Below are 19448 nucleotides of genomic sequence, written 5' to 3'. Positions count from 1 at the left end.
AATATTTTTCTAATTAAGAATTAAAGATGTAATTATTAATAAATGAGAATTTTCATATGAGAATTTTGAGTTTTAAGATTAAATATTATTATTATTTTGAGATTTGAAAAAATAAAAAAAAATTAAATTGTTTATTATATTTTGTATGAGAATTTGAAAAAATTATAATGATGATATGAGAATTTTATATTTGAGATGAAAATTTTGTGTAGCCAAACAGTTCTAGTTGAAATATGTTATCAAAGCATCCCATATAATCTAATCATTAGATTAGTTGTAGCTATATATAATATGAAGAGATTAATCAATATCCACACTGTCAAACAGTCGAAAAACTAACTCTTCTATATAAGAAAGTGATACGGACCCAACATGGTAATAAGTCTGAGGGAATCAAGAGGTTGAAAATAAGAGATTTCAAGAATCATGCAAAATTTTCTTTCCTAGTTGTAATTTTTTCAGGAAAATTGTAGTCGTTTAATTTTATTTAATTTTCCATTGTAAGAAGGCTTCCTATAAAAAGGAAACAAATAATTTTAAGAAATAAGAAGGAATATAATATTTTGTGTCACAGAAAGCTTGGCTGCCTCGAATCAGTCATGATAATTATCTTTTCCTGCTTGTGCCGTCCTCACCATAGGTCCAAGGGCCTCTCAAAAGACTGGGTCCATACCAGAATGTTTCATATTTTATCGATTCATTGTGGGATAATTAGTGAATTGCAATGAATTACGGAAAAAAAATCCCAAACTTTCTATATAGGAGATGACTATTGATGCCAAAGATAATCTTACCAAAAATAAAAACAAATACCAATATTTATAGCGGTGGGTAATCCCAAAGAAATAAGTAAGGAATTTATAACTAATTCATTGAGATGGGGAAAGAGAGATCTGTTTTGATGGTTTTCATGATGATGGTGGTCGTAATATGTAGCTCAAAAAGGAAGCAGGTTAAGAGCGATTCAGGTGGGCTAAAGTGTTGCGACGACAACCACATTGGGAGGTGCCTACCATCGCAGGATGACAACCTATGCGACCAACTTTGCCAGATGAGTTGCAATAAGGGAGGTGCCTGCAAGGTTCTCAAAGGCCCACCTCCAAATCATTTCTGTCATTGTTTCTGCTGATCATCATCCAAATTCTTTGAATTAACGTAAGAATTGGTTTGATAGACTGGTCTGATAGGCTTTGATCTCTCCGATGGATGTGAATCGGGTGCGGATACAATAAAAACATTTGATATCACCAATATATCATACAATTTTTTTTTTTAAATTAATCTGTTTGATTTGACTTAAGCTCACATACGTTGTCATTTTGATGATCATATAGACAAAACTCCAGAGTAGTAGTTCCGTTATGGCCTCCACAAAAGAAAAAACTCGGTCCTCGGGCAGCTTTGGGCCGAGGAACTTGGGGGCAATTGACAGATCCCAGGCCATCGGCTCAAAAGCTGAGCAAGTCGAGAGAAAAAAACCAAATTAACAAAGCCCAATAGAGAGAGAATTATCCGCACTGCAATATTTTAGGAAAATCAAATTCTACACTTTTGGTAACAGTATCCCATTACATGAGTACGTACGTATTTATACACTGTGAAGCATCATATTCATAGAGTTCCAGAGGTGGAGTAGGAACACGAACGTACTACGCCACCGGTTCTGTAGCTCTATGTATAGATGATGTATGTGGACCAATGTATCACTACATTTTGGGTGCAGGCCGGCGTGGTCTAAAGCCAGAAAGAAAGATCGTTTACAATTAAGCTGATCTTTAAATTACGTAAGAATAAACTTTATGATGCATGCGATGCCACCATGCACCATCTCTATCCTCCGACTCTGTAATTAATGGTGACCGCCCTATCCCTTTAGAGTATCGCATGCATGCAATAATATTAATGGTCCTCATACCCTAGTGGTCCGATTCTTTTTGTTGGCCCTTGCAAACCAGCCAACCACAAAAATTAAAAAAAAAATTCAATTAAATTCATTTTGTAGTACTATTGATTTCAATTTGTGGATTGACTAGTACTGCCATGCATGGTAAAATGCATGACAATAGTAAACCCAAAAATTGGACAAATAATAGTATTTAAGAAAAAGAGATCAAAAGGATGGTATTATTTTAGTGCTGACATCAGCATGGGATAAAAATTCGTTTCCAATCTTGCCTGAAAGTATTATTGTGCTTAAAAAGACCTAAAGTTAATATATATTTTTTTTATTGACATTGGGTGTTTAGTAATGGTGTACCAACTAATTTCAAGAATGCACATGCCCTTAATAAGAATTTTTTGTAAGTACATTTCGAATAATTTAATGAAAAAATCTTTAAATCCAATAGCTCCAAGAGATTGTTTACAATAAAATGAGATTTGAACATAAGAGGAGCATACCCCTAAACCCAAATTCTTCACCAGTTGAGCCAAACCCCAGACTAACTTAAAGCTAATATATATTTACCATATTTCCTAGTTTTTAGTTTTACAATCACCTAACGCCACAGGATCCTGTTTAAAATAATAAACCATTTATTTTTTTAGATATTTGCTGATTATGAACGGGGCCCGGTTGGGTCATTTGAAGCCTGTGGAAAGATACCCAAATCTTTGTCTGCCAAGCCAGACATGATGCCATGGCTGACCCTGAAAACTTGTTACAAAACTCCTCTTGCCCTTTTCTTCTGACCTATAAAAGGACCTTAGCTTGAAGCCTAAAAAGAACACCACTTGGCTTAGAAATTAATTTTAGTGGGAAAAAGGAGTTTAGTAAAAGAGACACATCATCTTCAAATTTAACACGCCCAAGGACCACATGCATAGACGTAGCACTGGCTTGGTTACAGAGTACTACGTACAATAGTTTATTTCAATGTAGATTTATTGAATTCTGAGCTTCCATACATTGAATCACACTTTATGACTCTACAGTCTACATAGGAAATTTTTAGTGATTATGCAGACTATATGGTAATTTTGGTTGTAACAAGTTGAAGACACGTATTCTTTACTTTGTGACCACGAAATGAGGTCATTTATAAATCAATATATTAAATAGTACTTTGTGGTGTCTTAATGAGCTACTGACATGAATAATAATATATTTTTCTTTTGTTTCAACAGGTCCGGCGTTATTAGTTGATATTCCAATGGACAAGAACATTACAGGTAAACGATCGAACTGATTATGTCTCTGCAGTGACAATGAGTTCTTTTCCCGGCCCCTTGATTAGCTTCCCTCATCATTCTTAGTCCATATAAATGATAATAAGCCCCCCTTTTCCTCCCTTTCTCTTTCGTGATGTGGAGAAGGCTAGGGGGGGATGCATGCATGCTAGCTGTTTTCAAAATTTCAGAACATGCTCATGTCTAATTTTAATTCCTAGGCCATGATCATCAATTCTACTCCTAATTACAGCTGAAGTTATGAAGTTTTTGAATATTCCCAGAGGAGTACGGCGTGTCCTTTTCAGAACATTAAATACCGACCGGAAAGTTAGTATGTTTCGTGGAATTTCTATATTGGTAAATTAATCATTTTCAATTGATGATTTCGCATGTATAGTCTAAAAAGGAAAGGAAAATGATAGAGTTACTATTTTATAACTATTTATCTACTACTTTTTTTTAATTTTTTAATTTTTTTAATTTTTAATTTTATTTAATAATTAAGGGAGTGAGTATTAATAAAATTATATATATATTTTAATTTTTTTAATGATTAAAGATGTTAAAAAAATACTTTAAAAAATAAAATAAAAATAAAAAAATTTAAATTACACTTGAGTAGTAAATAAATAGTAATAGAATAGTAACCCTATCACTGTCTAAAAGGAAATTAGTTATTTAGCATAGATATCATTGCATCAATAACTTTTCATGGGTGATAATGCAATAATTATCAAGACATAATTCGATCATTCACGGCTATGTCGGTTGCCGATCAGCACTTTTATTGGAATCCACCGATCATCGAGCTACACCCTACATACACGTACATTCCCGTGCAAGGTCAATCTAATCTTGTAATGATTTTAATATCCTATGAAATAATTATTCTAGAGACGCAATGAGTGCATAGAGAATGCATTGAAATCCTTATGGCGTTGGGGTGAGTTTAGATTATTTGAACTGTATTAGAGCATGTACACTTGCTGTAGAAGAACACACCTCAGTGACTTCACGGGTCACGTCTACTGCATGCCCTCAACAGAATGCCTTCTCTGCTGGTTGCTCTCAACAAAATATCATAACCACCTCTGCACCTCATACGGAATAATAGAAGAATCCTTTAGAATTATTCTCTTGTAAATGATTTCTGTTATAAATATGAGCACTATTGTATTGAGGATGTATGGAAAATAAGAAACACTTCATTCAGAATACACTCTTTCTCTGATGCATTTTTACAAGCATCTGAGCTTCATCTTTCACTACTCTGTTTTTAACATGGTATCGAGAGCCTCATAGGGCTAATACCCATCCATTTCTCTTTTTCCGATCATCATAGCACTAACCAAGTCTATCTCTCCGAATCCTTCCATCACAAACTTAGCCGCCCAATCCATCACCATCAAACTTTCTTCTGAAAATTATCTCCTCTGGCATGCCCAGATCACTACCTTCCTCTATGGCAACCAATTGTTTGGTTATGTCGATGACTCTATCCCCGCACCTCCCTCTTCCATCGACGGTGCTCCCAATCCGAACTACCTCTCCTGGCTCACTCAAGACCAACTTATAATGTTGGCAATTTATTCATCTCTTATCGAAAATGTTCTCTCTCAAATTCTTGAATGCCCGACCTCTCAGCAAATCAAGGATACCCTCACAACCTTTATTCTGCTCAATCCACAGCCCATCTAATGACCACGAAATTCCAACTTGCCACCCTCAAAAAAGGATCCGATTCGGTCTCCACCTATTTTCACAAGGCAAAAGCACTCTCGGCATCACTCAATGCTATCGGTCATCCTCTCCCAGAATCCGAATTCATCATTTATTTTTTAACTGGTCTTGGGTCTGATTTCGAGTCTGTAGTGTCTTCAATCACTACACGAACCGAGCCAATTTCCATTTCTCAAGTTTACAGTTTTCTTGTCAACCATGAATCACGCCTTGCACACCAAACATAGTCTCTCCTCTCCAATCATTCGTTTAATGCTAACTTCACTACTACGCGTGGTCCCTCTTCTTCTCCCCACAATTTCACTCCTAACCGAAGCCGTGTTCCTGGCTATCGGCATGGACAAGGTGGTCGAATTATTTCTCCATCTCCCCCAAATTTCTTTTCCTCCTCTCTGAATAATCGCCCCACCTGTCAACTCTGTAATCTCATTGGTCACACTGTAGTCTCCTGTTATCATCATTTTGATCATGCATATCAGTCTCCTCCTCCCTCCTCTCTCTTGGCTAATTTCACAAATTTTCCAAATAATTCCACTTCCTCCACATCTTGGTTTCCAAATACGGCTGCTTCCACTCACTTCACATCTGATTTTTCCAAACTTAATCTGGAATCATCTACTTATCAAGGTCCAAATCAAGTAACTATTGGCGATGGATTGTCCCTTGCTATACAAAACACTGGCTCAGGCTTACTTCCCACACCCTCTGGCAATTTTCTTCTCCGTCAATTACTCCATGTTCCTTTAATTTCTTGAAATTTATTATCCGTCAGACAATTTTATTTAGATAATTCTGTTTTCTTTGAATTTAACTCTTCTAGTTTTTTTTGTGTAGGATTTGCATTCCCAGGAAGTACTGCTTCAGGGCCCCGTTAAAAATGGCTTGTATGTTCTTCCAATTGATGTTAAGAATGCCAATCTTCCTTCACAACATGCTTTCATTGGCAAACGGACCTCATCTTCTACATGGCATGCTCGTCTTGGTCATCCCTCCCCTCGAATCACCTCCTTTACCATAAGACATCACAATCTTCCAGGCACATCTGTGTCAACTTCATCACCCTGCTCTACATGTCTTCAAGCCAAGTCTCATGCTCTTCCTCATCCATCATCACCCTCTCAATCTCAATTTCCATTTCAATTGTTATTTTTAGATGTGTGGGGACCTGTGCCTGTGCTATCCTCCAATGGTTTTAGGTTTTATTTCTCTATTGTTGATGATTTTACAAAGTATGTTTGGATCTTTCCGTTATATGTCAAATCGGATGTTTCTAAAATCTTTCTCAACTTTGTTCAATTTGTCAAGAATACATTTTCAAAAAATATCATAGCTGTTCAATTCGACTGGGGTGGTGAATTCCGCCCCTTTCATGCTATTTTACAAACTCTAGGTATTTCTCATAGAATTTCTTGTCCTTACTCTCATGCACAAAATGATAGCATCAAACAGCGTCATCGCTATATTGTCAAAACTGGGCTCTCTCTTTTAGCCCAGTCTTTCGTACCTATTAAGTATTAGGTTGATGCATTTCAAACTGCCGTTTTTCTCATTAATAGAATGCCTACACCCATCCTCCGCTATCTTTCTTCGTTTCAACCTCTTTTTTAATTTACGTGAATAGTAATAAGTTAATTAGATGCTTGAATAGATTTTGTGAGTTCGATGCCAACATGGCAGTACTCGATGATCGGTATCTTCGAAACCTCTTTGTTGCAATATTATTCTAATCTTCATATTTCATTTAAAACCAGAATCGTTCCGCTCAACGACATGTATATATCCCTGTGAATATTAATGTAGTCGATCTGGTCCTAGTTATTGTACGGATATCGCTTAATTTATTTCTTGTTCGTGATATCTGCTTCTGCCTATGAGCATGCACTCCCGGCTCATCATCTCTTTCTGGAAAGCAGGGTACGTAAGAATTATCATGTCTTTGTCTGATGAGTTGACGAGTTTTCCATATTTAACTTTTATAAAGTGTTTTGCTATATTTACGTTATCTTTTAGCTAGCGATATTGGTGTACGTACGTATCTACCTGCAGGTAACTGTAACTTTATCCTAAGTTTCTGCAACTGTATTTATAGTTTCTTACTTCATTTCTGGGACTTAAGGACCATAAAACAAGGAAGATATTTTGGGAAAACTGTCGTGCATTATATGGCAACACATTACAAATATATAGACAATTTACAACGACCGAGTATAATGTAAACTAGCCTAGAATCATGGACAGATTTACAGGGATACAAATCAGAACTAAGGCATCTATTACTGCATGAGTTAAGGACCTAAAATCACGTTGCATGAATGGGAGGCAACTCGCTGGCATGGTTGGCCATCAATGGGAAGATCCTCTGTTTCCTTAATACTGGGTTTGCGCCATATATAGATCATTCTACGTGGTCATGTGAGATTTTATAACGAGAGCTTGAGGAATGTGAGAGAAGACTACATATAATACCCAGAATTTAGTATGAGAAAGGATGAATGAGAGATCTCTCACATTTTTCAGTACAGCCTACAGGAGAATTTCGTGAGACCCATATATAACAATTTAATTGATCAGGGTCGACTGCAATAACTATAATTTTAACCAGTCCTTTCACAGTATATATAGACTGATCAACTGTAATTTAACTTGAGCTTTCCATTACTCAATTGTAATCTAGATTGGTATTAAAGTGCTGACGTTGTGCGTGTCTATTGCAAGTAAAAAAGAAATAAAATAAAATAAAAAAATTTGTAGTGTGATAACAGTACTGCTTAATTAATATTCAGGAAATCATCCTTTTGGCAAGCCTAAAGCTCGATGACGTCCCGGCAGGAATATACAATGTCCATTGCTTACCTCTTAGGTTGCTTGAGGCAGAAGGATCTCCGACAAGATGCATCCTTATCAAATAATAATCTTGTTGTAAGTTTTCTATCACCGAAAGTACAGCTACATATCGATCCTATATATATATATGTTGATCATCTTCCGGCCCGTTCAACGCGAAACCTGCGAGCAGCTTCCAGCTCGTCAGTTTTTGTGATAAACTCATGGATGTTGGTTAAATTGTTACAGGAAACAGCATTGGCCTCAGGAAGTATATATCGATCGAGTGGAACGAGATTTGTCTAGAGACAAGTATACTTGTGCCTCGGTAATATTTACAGGAAACAGCAACATGATTATACGTACGTTAATTATATAGTTTCCTTATATATATATACATATATATGTACCTGTGGATGTCTAGCTAGTTTCACGTACTAGCTAGCTATACGTGAGCAACATTATAAAGCTTTTGTTCGACTTTGCCAGCTTTAAATGCTCTGGAGCTATGATCAAATAAATTTTCTATGAATCCGTTGCTGTAAAATACAAAAATATTGATCTAATATATTATTATATAAAGAGATCCGAGGTGGGGTTGTATTCTTAGCGTACGTTTTTTGTTATTGGGGTGTTGAGATTTGTTCAAAAATTAAGAATTATCGGAGATGTTGAGTAGAATTAAGATCAGGCGCCTGGTCAATACTACTCATATGTTGAGATGATTTTTTTAAATCTATCCATTTTTATGATCAGTCATGTAGTACGATGCCTAAAAAATTACACAACAGGTTGAAAGGATATAAGAGTTATTATTCTTGATCCGTTGTGACGATGTAAGCTTCGATCGGTGTGGATTGGAACTTGGTAGTGATCCGGTATGACTATGCATATATCTATGATAGATAATGGAAAATAGGTGCTAACTACTTAAAAGGAAGAGAGATATACAAATTTACGTGATTTGATATAATGTCTACATCCACGAAGATAGAAGTGTAAGAATAAACCGACAAACCGAAAAATCGGTTTGAACCGAATCAGTTCACATATTATATATATTTTATTAATTTTTAATATTATATATAATTATGTATGAAATAATATATTATAATTTATAACATAACATTTTAATATTAAATATGAATATTTATTTAATCATATATTTTAAATATAAAATATATATATTAAATTCATTTTATTACCTAATAAATTTTCGATATATTTCTTTTTATAAATACTTTAGTAATACTAATATACTTAATATATTAAAATCAGACCGGAATCGGTAAAACCGGATGTACCGGTTTAGGGGGGTAATCGGTGCTTAATCATTTTTTGAAAATACAAAACCGGTACATACTAATTTGGTCTAGATTTTATCCAAAACCGGACTGGTTACATTTCTACACAGAGATTTGGGTCGGGAAAATCTACTATGGCATAATCATTTTACAATCTCTCATGGTCACTCAACCTCACTGTACAATGGAGATCTGAAATATATTTGCTGGAAGAAGAATGTTTCCCCAAAGCCTTGGTCAAGAAGTTGAAGAAGCTGAAGAAAGTCTCATTGGAGTCATCTGGCTGTTTTCTATTATCTAACTCCTCTTTCTGCATGTCCCTAAAGAGTGATGAGGATTGTCAGCCATTCTCTTATATGTCTGACCTTCTATTTTCTCTTCACTTTCTCTATTTTCATTCTCGTCTCTTTCTCATAATACCCTAATTTCTCGTCCTGTCATTATCTTTTATTTCTTTGTCTTTTACTGATGGTCGTTTGGTGGGTTGGGCTGGTCTATCTAAACCAAAATATTTTATCCCCTTCACTACTTGATGATAAATATTTGATTATAAGTACGTGTGCTTCTAAATTAAAATTATTATACAAGGCTAGACCGGATTTGTACAACTTATCATGAATATATAGGTATTCATTATCGTCACACGAAGCTACTACTAGCTAGCTCATTGAAAACCAGAGTGCTGCGGCTAATTCATGTTCTTCCTAAAAAAACGAGAGCATTATATCTAGGATGGTGACGTCAGAGAATTAAAGGGTTGCTCATCCATGCATGTCTTAAGTTTAACAGAAAACGTTAGCTAGCTAGTGATCGATCGATCATCTTATGCATACACTATGAATCTAGATCATACAGTTTTTACAATCTACTTATACTTTTTGAAACTTGTTTTGAAATGAAAGTTTTCATTAGTGTAGGTTTGGGTGTTGAGAAGTATTGAGGAGAGTTGTGAATAGTAATAAAAAAATAAATAAAAAGTAATAATAAAGTAATAAATAGTAATAAAAAGTATGTAAAAAGTAATGAATAGTAGTAAAAGTAGATGAAAAGTAATAATAAAATAATAAATAGTAGTGAGAAGTGTTGAGGAGAGTTGAGGTACTCTATATATATATATATTTGTGTGTGTATGTATATGTATATATTGATCAAAATGGGCCAAATGGCCACCAATTTACAAGCATCTTGGGTCTACGTAATCGTGGTTATATTGCCTGGTCAAATACATAATTTAGCATATGGCCAGGTCAAATACATAATTTTAGGGAAAAATTAATGATTTTACCACCAACTTAGAAAATATTTTCCTAATTAAGAATTAAAGATGTAATTATTAATAGATGTGGTTCTAGAATATTTAGACCTATATATATTTATTTAGTTGAGATCATGTTATCAAAGCATCCCATATAATCTAATCATGAAACGCGTTAATTTAGATTAGTTCTAGCTATATATAATATGATGAGATAGAATAATCAATATCCACACTCTCAAACAGTCAAACTAGAATTAACTCCTGAATAAGAAAATGATACGGATTACGGACTCAACAACGGTAATAAATCGAGGGCATCAAGGAGGCTGGAAATAAGGGATTTCAAGAATCATGCAAATTTTCCTTTCTAAGTTGTAGTCATTTAATTTTCTATTGTAAGAAGGTTTCCTATGGAAAGGAATCAAATGATTTTCAAAAACAAGAAGGAATATAACATTTTCTCTCTCAGAAAGCTTGGCTACCTCGAATCAGTCATCATAATTACATTTTTCTGCTTGTGTCGTCCTCACCATATATAGGTCCAAAGGTCTATCAAACCATTGGGTCCATACCAGAATGTTTCCGATTTTACCGATTCATCGCGGGATGATTAGTGAATCGCAATGAATTACGGAAAAAAATACCAACTTTCTATATAGGAGATGCCTATTGATGCCAAAGATAATCTTACCAAAAATTAAAAAAAAAAACACCAATATTTATAGCGGTGGGTAATCCCAAAGAAATAAGTAAGGAATTTATAACTAATTCATTGAGATGGGGAAAGAGAGATCTGTTTTGATGGTTTTCATGATAATGGTGGTCGTAATATGTAGCTCAGAAATGAAGCAGGTTGAGAGCCATTCAGGTGGGTTAAAGTGTTGCCACGACAACCACATTGGGAGGTGCCTACCAGCGCAGGATGACAAACGCTGCAACCAACTTTGCCACAAGAGTTGCAATAAAGGAGGTGCCTGCAAGGTTCTCAAAGGCCCACCTCCAAATCATTACTGTCATTGTTTCTGCTGATCATCATCCAAATTTATATATATATATATATATATATATATCTATCTATATTTATGCTGTCATTAGTACTAAATATATAGCCACATGATGATGACGCTTCCACGTACGTACGGTTTATGCCTAGACAAATTGGAGTGGAGCTGCTTGACTTCTCTAGGCATCATATGTCAATGCATGAGTGAGTTGACGGATTTAGCAATGGCAAGCAAAGGTTAATATTCTTTATCAAGATGAAGATTGTTAAGAATGTGATTTAAAATCACACGTACGTACGTTTATTCCATAATCTTGTATTTGGCAATATTGTCTTGTCTTCTTTGTAACTATTTGAACAGCCATATATTCTTGGAATTAATGTAAGAATTGGTTTGATAGGCTGGTCTGATAGGCTTTGATCTCTCCGATGGATGTGGATGTGATATCACCTATATATCATTCAAAATTTTTTTTAAAATTAATCTGTTTGATTTGACTTAAGTTGTACATGTACATACGTTGTCATTTTGATGATCAACTCTAGAGTAATAATTCCGTTATGGCCTCCACAAAAGAAAAAAACTCGATCCTCGGCCAACTTTGGGCCGAAGAACTTGGGGGGCAATTGACGGGTCCCAGCCCATTGGCTCAAAAGCTGAGCAAGTCGAGAGAAAAAAACCGAATTATCAAAAGCCCAAAAGAGAGAGAATTATCCACACTGCAATATTTTAGGGAATCAAATTCTACACTGTTGGTAACAATATCCCATTACAGGAGTACGGACGTACGTATGTACACACTGGGAAGCATCATATTCATAAGAGTAGTTCCAGCGGTGGAGAACGTCCACGCCACCGGTTCTGTATCTCTATGTATAGATGATTTATGTGGACCAACGTATATCACTACATTTTGGGTGTAAAGTCAGAAAGAATACCACTCACTTTATAAGATCGTTTACAATTAAGCTGATATTTAAATTACATAAGAATAAACTTAATGATGCATGCGATGCCACCATGCACCGTCTCTGTCCTCCGACTCTGTAATTAATGGTGACCATAGCCCTTTAGAGTATCGCATGCAGTAATATTAATGGTCCTCATACCCTAGTGGTCCGATCCTTTATGTTGGCCCTTGCAAACCAGCCAACCACAAAAAATAAAAAAATTCAATTCAATTCAATCTGTAGTACTATTGAGGTTACATGAGAGGCGCATACTCCTAAGCACAACAAGTCCTTTACTAGTTGAGCCAACCCCAAGACTTAACTTAAAGCTAATATATATTTTACCATACGTCCTAGTTTTTAGTTTCACAGTCGAAAAATGATAAAGCTTTACCATCACCTAACACCACAGGATCCTATTTAAAATAATAAACCATTTATTTTTTAGATATTTGCTGATTATGAACGGGGTCGGGATGGGTCATTTCCAAGCCAGACATGCTTGCAGTTTCCCTGATTTCAGACATGCCATGGCTGACCCTGAAAACTTACAAAACTCCTCTTGTCCTTTTCTTCTGACCCTATAAAAGGGCCCTAGCTTGAAGCCTAAAAAGAACACCACTTGGCTTAGAAATTAATTTTAGTGGGAAAAAGGAGTTTAGTAAAAGAGACATATCATCTTCAAATTTAACACGCCCAAGGACCACATGCATAAACGTATCACTGGCTTGGTTACAGAGTACTACGTACGAGAGTTTATTTCAATGTATATTTATTGAATTCTGAGCTTCCATACATTGAATCACACTTTATGACACTACAGTCTACAGAGGAAATTTTTAGTGATTATGCAGACTATATGGTAATTTTGGTTGCAACAAGTTGAAGACAAGTCTTTTGCGGGCCGTGACTAAACGTTTCAGGTTTTTGGCATTACATAAGATGGTGCCCACTTAACTTTGAATGCGATCCATTCCCATTGCATTGGATGCCGATAGTGTAGTATCAACATTGAACTGTTTACAGACAAGATGAAGAGGTGTTTGGGACAATAATTTGAGTCACACGCATCGGATGTGCAATATATACATGAGCATATGCATAGAGAGTAGTTGACAGTAGCTTTGGGGGGCCTCATGCATTCTGATTGATTTCTTTGAGAGAGCTAGCTAGGCCATTGGAATGCATAGTATGGATAATGCGTCAGCTTCCTGGGACCGTATGGATTTGTTGGATAGTTATTAGGTCTTAATGGAAGTTGAAGACACATAAATAATTAATAACGTGCATGCATGCTTGTTCAGTGGCAGGGTGGGTGTAATAATGATCCCTGGCAGTCGAACGTTCCATCAACTTGAATGATATTACCCAGCTTATATGTTTCAGTGAAAAAACATTCGACTATTTATAGTTAGTATGTACTTTAATTCACCATATATGAGTCCATGACCAACCCTTGTGGTCTGATTATATCGTAATTATGGACTACATATATATGGTCGTAATATTGAACAGTATTGATGAGTTATATAATTAACGCGATAACAAGCTGCATAAAGTCATAGGCTAAATACTCTAAATAATTCACGTGGCTATTTTTTTTAAGCAATAAATTATCACCTCCCTAATAATCTATGCTTGCTTGCTTTCTGAACCGTTTTCTGCTGATCAACCTGTGAATTTCTCGAGGTCTAAGGTGAGATCGAAACTCTGGCTGCATCTCACTCATTCCATTTGCAATATATATATATATATATATTGTACATCATGATAATGCATTAGAAAGTCCTACAAAAAAAAAACAATGAAATTAGAAAAGCAGATATTTGTTTTTGAAATTCTCAATGTATCCATGTAAAACTACGAAATTATTTACCAATTTTCTTGAATAAATAAGTTAAATCTCAATTACCAAAATTATTAAACGAATCAAATACTTTAAAATAAATAATCAAACTTACAAGACACAACGATTGGTTAAGAAGAGAAACCCTTTAAAGAACTCTTTAAAGGTAAAACCCTACAGGACAGCCAAACTCAGGAAAGTCAATCTTATTATTTGAATAACAATTACAAGCAATAATCAATTACAAAATCTTTACAATTTAACTCTCTTACTTGCCTAGACAAATGACCCGTTTGTCTTCTACCACAGTAGCAACCAGAACCTCTGACGATCTTCAAATGTTGACTTCCCTTCTAGAACTCCAGAGGCTGAAATCCAATCGATGTTCCTTTACACTCAAAGCATGATCACACTCAAGAAGATATGAAAAACCACATGAAAATTCTCAAGTGAATTTTCTTTCATAAATGCTCAGAATATCTTATCTGAAAGGCTCAAAGTCCTTTAAAAGATATAAAACCGAATCTCTTTAAATAGAAGGTCTGGAAAGAGTTCTAGTCACAGTAGGACTCTACTGACGGTTAGCAACAGACGTGAAAACGTGTTCCGACGGACTGTTAACATTTCGCGATAACATCTTCTGTTATTGACTAAACTCTATTCAGCTTTCTTCTGGATAAATATCAATATTCCAAAACTCGATTTTAATCTCAAAAACTTATCTAAACAACACCTAAGACTTCTAGATAGACTCAATATTGTTTAGATACAAATCAATACTTATTTTACATTTATCCAAATTTAATCATACTCAAACTCCTCCTAAATTTCACAATATAAAGATACTCCAATTTGTTCCAATTTGTTCTTCCAATACTCCCCCTTTTTGTCACTAATCTGACAAGACACAAAATATAATAAATATCACTTATGTGTGCCAAAATGAAGATACTAAGAAATACATGATGAACAACTCTAATGTGTCTCAATTTTTCATGGATTAAATACACATGATGTATGAGCATGAATGTATGTTAAACAATGAGCAAATGATTGAGACAGCTTGGTTAAGACAAAAAAACAAACACTTGGTAGGCATTCCATGAAAACCGAATGACAAAGGCTAAGGACCCACTTGAAAACCGTCCTCAATACATGCAAACAAAATGCTCAACTGAGCAACCATAGTGATTTCAACGCAACCCAACCAAATAAATCACATATAATGAATAGCCCCTCATAAATCGACTGAAATACATATCAACCCTAGAAATTTCAAAAGTCCGAAAATCGCATAAGCCTTACCTTGATTAGGATGCAAAGATGAGTAGAATTGGATGATCTTCAAAATTTCAAAAGTCTAACTAGTGATATGAGTGAATGAATGATTCGGTTAGGTCTCAAAAGAGGATGAAATGTGTGAGAGAGCTGGATGCCGTGCAAAATAAGAGAGAAAGGGGGTGGGAGGTTAGCGCATGTATGAGACACAAGAAAAGAAAAAAACAAAAGGCACATAAGTGCCGTGTGCCTAGCCACGTGCCCGAGGAAAAAGAGTCCCACTGGAACTACTGCAACACCAGCATAAGAGACTAAAAACACAGATTTAGGCTCATATCTCAAACAAACAAAAAAAAAATTATATTTTTATTTTTGTATTTATTTTATAGAAACCAAAATAAATAGAGATTAGAAAAAAAAATAACAAAAAAAGATTTTATATATATATATATATATATATATGAAAAAGCAATAGGGTAAGTAACATGTCTAAATGCATCTTAGTTCAAACATAGTGTAATTCACAAAACAAATTGAATAAAGTACACCCTTTTATTTGCAACAATTATTATGGATGTTCACTCCTCATAAGATCATTAATGTCAAAATTTATGTGAGTGTGTGAATGAGCAAACTTATATAAGGTAGCAACTCTTTATTTTATTATATTTTTCTCAATATATTTTTATAATATTATCCATGAATTTTTATTTTTTTATTTTTTTATTTTTTTTATAGATGCTCCCAAGAGATTGTCACTCACCTCAAAAGTCAAATTTTATGCTAGGGCCTAGATACATGAGCATCTCCTCCAAACACTAGTTTGCACAATCCCTTTTTTATGTCCATTTTTGTTGCTCATCTTTTTCCATAATGATTAAAGCAACGATTCTTTCTATAAGGACTTAAGGAGATAGATCATTGTAAGGTGTTTGTCTTTTTCTGTAATGAATTAACACCGACTTTTTCTATATGGATCAACTCTTTGTGTTTGGCAAGAGGAGAGCTCTTTATTGATGTACTAGCTTCAACTAGTATTAGTCAATTCAATGTATGAATTCTTTCTTTGATGAGCATCTCATTAGATGATGTGGACTTTAATTATAAAAGTCATACATATAAGTTTCTCACTGTACATTGAAAATGAACTTTGCAAAGATAGTTTATAGGGTTAGTATGCACAAAGTGAATCACACAAAATAGAAAGATGCATAAGTTCAGGAATTTATTATGTGATAACACAAATGCTCAGACTTTGACATATCAAGCATGCACTTTCCTTAAAAAAAAAGTTTTGAACCAAATCAGAATTTTTTTCTTTTTTATATTATATTTTTCTTATTTAAAACTAAAAAACAGAAACATAAAACAAAACAGAAAAATAAAATACATGTCCTAAGCTAATGCAATAATATAAAGTATGCAAGAACATACAAGTAGTCCTATCCATTAATGTGACATGGCATCTTCTTTGACCACCCACTTTGGCTTAAATTTTGGCCTATTCTTTTATCAACATCACTTTGTATGATCTTTTCTTTATTTTGAAAGCAAAAATATGATATTTCACCAATTTTGAGACTTAAAATTTGATTTGTTGACTCATATCACAAACTTGATTCTCTAGACTATTTCATTTTTTTTTTTTTTTTTTAGATTTCTTTCAAATCCACTTTTCTTCACTTTATTCAAGTTAAAGCAATTTGGTCTTATATGACCAACAACACCATAATAATGACAAATATGAATAAACTTACCTTTAGACTTACCTTGGTTGAGTTTCTTTGTCATTGATCTATCATGTGAGGCTCTTGGAACATGAGTTGTAGACACAGCCTTCTTTGGAGTTTCCTCATCTTGACTTCTTTTAACAAAAATGATATCTTTTGATGAGGTGGCAGCAGATGATGAGTCTTTAAGTTTCATACCTTGGAAAGTCATATACCCCAAACCCGTGCGATCACAACTAGATTTTTGAAAACTCAACATCTCTTCTAGTTTCTGTGGTGCTGTTTTTTCTTGAGCCTTTTCCAATTTCTTTTCTAATACAATTTTTTGATCCCTTAATCTTGCTATTTCAATATCAGAAATTTTGAATGCCTCAGACAAGTTATTTTTCTCACTCTCCATATTAGTCAATTTCTTATACGGCTTCTTGTTGAGTTTCTTTGATTTGATCACTTCTTCACACACATCATTGTAAGTTTCTTGTAAACTTAACTCATGATTATCCACAACTAGAGCAACCTCCGAATCATTATTGTCATCATCACTTTCAGATTTTGTTAACTCAATATCAAAAAAATCATTAACAATAGTAGAAAAAGTCATAAAAGTATTATCATAATCAGATGATGAACTTGAAGTTTCAGATTCTGAACTATCACTAAGTGTGACATTCAATATTTTTCCTTTAATTTTCTTGAAATTTGGACATTCAATTCTTATATGACCATAACCAGAACATTCATGACACTTTACTTTATCAGATCTTTCTTTATTCCATTTTTCAAAATAATTTTTCTTTGCAGAAAATTTTTTACCTCTTTTTTTCTTTCTACTATACTTTTTATTGAACATAAATTTTTTGAACTTTCTTACTATGAGATATATATCTTCATTGTTAAGATTTTTTTATCAGAAAAATCATCTTGATTTTCTTCTATAGTTTTTAGGGCAATAGACTTACATTTTCTTACTTGAGAAAACGAAGATTCATACGTTTGTAAAGAACCTATAAGTTCTTCTACCCTTATTGCATCAAGATCTTTACTTTCTTCATAGCAGTAACTTTGGGTCGAAATCTTTCAGGTAAAGACCTTAGAATTTTCCTCACAATCCTTGAATCCTCCACTTTCTCGTCGAGATTAAACCTGGAATTCACAAAATCATTCAGTTTAGCATAAAAATCATTAAAATTTTCGTCTTCCAACATTTTCATCTCTTCAAATTTTGAGGTTAGCATTTGCAATTTTGAATTTTTTACTATTCTTGTGCCTTCATGTGTAATCTCCAAAATATCTCAAACTTCTTTAACAATCTCACACATGGAGATTCTTTTAAATTCTTCGGAGGATACCGCCATGAAAATAGCGTTAAGTCCTTTACTATTTAAATTGCAATTGCTGATTTCATCTTTTGTTCAAGCAGATATCTATAGATGTCTCGGATTTAGTCCATCCTCGTTCAACCGAATGTCATACACATTCATCTAAAGATTTGAAAAAAGCTCTCATACGAACTTTCTAATAAGCATAGTTTTCCCCATCGAAGTATGGTGAAATATATAATGACGTCAACATGATCTACAAGGGCACAGATCACACTTGAATGAGTGAACCACACTCTGATGTCAATTGAAATTTCCAACGTATCCCTATAAAACCACGAAATTGTCTACCAATTTCCTTGCACAACAATTGGTTACAAAGGAAAACCCATTAAAGAACTCTTTAAAGGTAAAACCCTACGGGGCAGCCAAACCCAGGAAAGTCAATCTTATTATTTGAAGAACAATTACAAACAATAATCAATTACAAAACCTTTGCAATTCGACCCTCTTACTTGTCTAGACAAATGACCCATTTGTCTTCTACTGCAGTAGCAGCCAGAACCTCTGGCGATATTCAAATGTTGACTTCCCTTCTGGAACTCCAGAAGCTGAAATCCAATCACACTCAAAGCATGATCACACTCAAGAAGATATGAAAAATCCCATGAAATTTCTCAAGTGAATTTTCTTTCATAAATGCTACGAATATCCTCTCTGAAATTCGTGGCTCAAAGTCCTTTAAAAAATACAAAACTGAATCTCTTTAAATAAAAAGTCTGGAAAGAGTTCTAGTCACAATAGAACTCTGCTGACGATTAGCAACAGACGCGAAAACGTGTTCTGACAGACTGCTAACATGTCATGATAACATCTTCTGTTATTAACTAAACTTTGTTCAGCTTTCTTCTGGATAAATACTAATATTCTAGAATTCGATTTTAACCTCAAAGACTTATCTATACAACACATAAGACTTCTAGATAGATTCAATATTGTTTAGATACAAATCAATACTTATTTTT

At 34.3% G+C, this 19448-nt stretch overlaps 1 long non-coding RNA gene across 1 annotated transcript; it reads left to right on the top strand.

Moving 5' to 3' along the window:
- The first annotated feature begins 862 nt into the window (after positions 1 to 862).
- Positions 863 to 3612, top strand: LOC122308891. Its single transcript, XR_006242275.1, has 3 exons — positions 863 to 1155; positions 3127 to 3171; positions 3422 to 3612. It is a non-coding gene; the product is annotated as an uncharacterized LOC122308891 (long non-coding RNA).
- The last annotated feature ends 15836 nt before the right edge of the window (positions 3613 to 19448 follow it).

Source organism: Carya illinoinensis, chromosome 5 (genome assembly GCF_018687715.1).
Source record: "Carya illinoinensis cultivar Pawnee chromosome 5, C.illinoinensisPawnee_v1, whole genome shotgun sequence".
Taxonomy (NCBI): domain Eukaryota; kingdom Viridiplantae; phylum Streptophyta; class Magnoliopsida; order Fagales; family Juglandaceae; genus Carya; species Carya illinoinensis.
The sequence above is the reverse complement of the archived record's forward strand: the minus strand, read 5'-3'. Positions and strand labels throughout refer to the sequence as shown.